We start from the raw sequence: 3082 nt of genomic DNA, 5'->3' as shown, positions 1-3082 counted from the left end.
CTGCAACATGTAAGAAGGACACATGCTCCACCATGTTCATAGCAGCCTTATTTATAATAGCCAGAACAAGGTAGAGCTATTCTTACAAAGGAGGGGATGACTCTGCACTTTAAGAGGTTTAGCCATTCACCAGACAGAAGAAGAAGAGATTAAAACAGGTATAGGGAGTGTGACAGAAGGCCCTGTATCCTACGGGAATGGTCCATCTTACTGGTTAAGGATCTCACCAGCATAGACCCAATGGTGATGGAATCATCACCTCCATGTTCAGGATTGATTTTTAGATAGGTCTCCTTAACCTGGAGAGAAGAAGAGTGACACGTAAGGCTTGGTGCAGGGCTGATTCTTCTGTACTTTACATTTTGATCCCAAGATGAAAGTGGAACCCCTGGCTCAGTGGAAGGGATCCTTGGCAAACTAAATTTACAAAGAGAATTGCCCCAGTCCTATGCATGTAAGTTTATTTTGGCAAGGGTGGTTTGGGTTCCTGAAGGTAGTTACATGTACTGAGCTTCTGGTGTGTACCCTCCATTATGCACACATTGTTGTTCTCTGTTGTGATGCTCCTAGGGAGGACTTTGTGGTCCATAGGATCCCCCTTCCATCCATGGAGGAACAAGTGCTCAATCATCCTGCTTTGACTTATCCAGACTAGACTAATACCTTTTTTTTACTCTGCTCCTCTAAGCTTACAATACCATTTCTCTTTCCAGTTTGCAACACAGTGTTTTTAGTTAAGCTTGATAAATTTGGTGATTTATTAAAGATAATGAAAGAAAAGAAATTCAAAGGCCAGATCATAAAATGTGTTGTGAGTTATTTAGATGTAACCTTTAGGTAAAAAAGGAACTTAAGGCATTATGAGATGATAAAAGTATGCTTATAAGCATAAATATATACGGATGTGTTAGCCTGGTTTTTGTTAGTATAAGGAAACTCTCCAGGAAGACTACCTTTATAAAGAAAAGATGTCTATTTAGGGTTATAGCTATAGAGTTGCCCAGTTTACAGGACATTCTTGGTGATGACCTTCTTTGTGGCAGAGTTACAGTGTGGCACACGTAGCCCATAGGTATTTACTGGAGTGGTTTACAGGCTATGGTCTCAGTTGTCCAATAATACTGTCTTCCACTGTGGAAATGAAGAATCTAGCAATTATTCAGTTCATGAGAGTGGATGTCACAACAGCCCCAATTGGCTATTAAGGTTCTGGGTAATCCCTAAGTCACTGCTGGTCTTCAGTCTACATTGAAATTCTAAAAATGTAGGTTCTAATACTGGGGATGCAGTGCCTCAGCAACAGGGTAGATGAACTTTCCAATAAAAGTAAATGCAAGGAGGCAAAAGCTTCCTCTCCTTCTACCGTGATGTTTTGTGGTCTGTCACCAGAAAGCATGACACAGAGTTAGAATAGTTCTCCCTCCTCAAGTGACCCGCACAAGAGGGTCTCTCTCAGGCATGCCCAGGTGTATAAGTTTTAGTTGATGACATAGTTACTCAAGGTGACAACCATGATCATCCACTGCACATGGCAATGAACAGAGTGCAAATGTCAGACTGTGTGAGCCTCTTCACTTTACTACAAAGCCATCAAGTTCTGCTAATGAGCATCCAGCTTTAGTGACTTACCAGCTTTAGTGGCAGTACCTGAAAAGGCCACACACAGTAGGACCCAGGTTCTACTTCCTTAATATCACTGATGCATGTCTTTGGAAAGTAAACTCCCACATGAGACTTTTTAAAGGAGAGTGACATGTAAGTCATAGCTTGAGTATTCAAGTCACAGTCACAACATGCATGAATGTATCAGCATACACTCACACACACGCACAAACAGTTACACACACATGACTTTTTATAGTAAAAAAAAATGTCATGGTTGTAAAGCAAAGATGTTAAAAAGCTCTTCTAAAAAATCTTAAAAAGTGATAAGATTGTGGATGGTTGCATAGAGAATATCTTTATGATATTGAGATAGTAAGACAAAATAAATGTATTGTTTTTCAGTTTAGAAAGAAGAGACCTGGAATGCCTCTGGGCTCTATTCCCTCAGGAGGATAATGTAACATCATTGTACATTAATTAAACTTGTGAGAGATTATAAGTGGTGGTGAAAAAGGTGATGCATTTAGTTTACTAGTCCAAATGTAAATGTTCTTAGATTTGAGCACTTGAAGTTTGTGCCAGTTGAAAACGTTTAGAATAGATAACCAACTGATGGCTTCACAGGAGGAAGTGACTCAGGACACATCTGCCAAAGACGTGGCCTTTCAAACCATACATGCTAAACTGAACCAAAAGGTAGAAAGCAAGAAAGTACTGGTAGTCTTCCAAGGACAGAATCCTGAGAGAAGGGGATACATACACTGGACCAATGGACTGAGAAGCAGCAGCACATCACCCCATCTACCAACCAGAGCCAGGTGGCGTTATCTCACTGCACTCATTTGCAGAGGGGATGAATACACTATGCATCATTACAAATGACAAAAGCTACATTGCTGTAAGAAAAAAAAAGTGGAAAAAAAAAGTCAAAGGCGGATTGTGTCTCTTGTCTGATGACTCCACAGTCTGACAGCTGTTTCTTTCTGAATCCATTGCCTTTAGTTTTGTAAGAAATAGTTTCAAGCAGGGCAAACCTACATAAGGTTAAGTTTTCCTCAGATCCCATAAGAAAAATAAGGCCTTTATTCAGCATCAGCCTCAGGTCTGGCTGGTTCTCATGAAGCTATGTGCTCATTTTAAATGATCACTGAGGCCAGAGGAATATTAAGCTTTAATTGGCTAGCCTGGATACATGACAGATTTTTCACCCTGTGAGGTGTTTGAGAACAGTGAAATGGCAAGCATTAAGGAAAAGAAAAGGTCACCCAAGTGAGTGTGGGTGTTGTTTCTTCGAGAAGTGGAAGCTGACACTTAATGGGCAAATAAGAATTATATACAGGTGGATTATGTACTTGTTTGGAGAGAGAGACAGACAGACAGACAGAGAGGGAAACAAAGAGAGGTTGAGACAAGGGAGAAAGAGAGAGAGAGAGAGAGAGAGAGAGAGAGAGAGAGAGAGAGAGAGAGAGAGAGAGAG

At 40.6% G+C, this 3082-nt stretch overlaps 1 long non-coding RNA gene across 1 annotated transcript in view; it reads right to left on the bottom strand.

Moving 5' to 3' along the window:
* Positions 1–3082, bottom strand: part of LOC116091018 — a 14784-nt gene that overhangs the window by 10126 nt on the left and 1576 nt on the right. The window contains exon 2 of the long non-coding RNA XR_004118893.1: positions 228–299. This is a non-coding gene — a long non-coding RNA (uncharacterized LOC116091018). The remainder of the gene's footprint in view (positions 1–227; positions 300–3082) is intronic.

This window comes from Mastomys coucha, unplaced genomic scaffold (genome assembly GCF_008632895.1).
Source record: "Mastomys coucha isolate ucsf_1 unplaced genomic scaffold, UCSF_Mcou_1 pScaffold15, whole genome shotgun sequence".
Lineage (NCBI taxonomy): Eukaryota > Metazoa > Chordata > Mammalia > Rodentia > Muridae > Mastomys > Mastomys coucha.
Note: the sequence above shows the minus strand (reverse complement) of the source record. Positions and strands in the feature narration are given on the sequence as shown.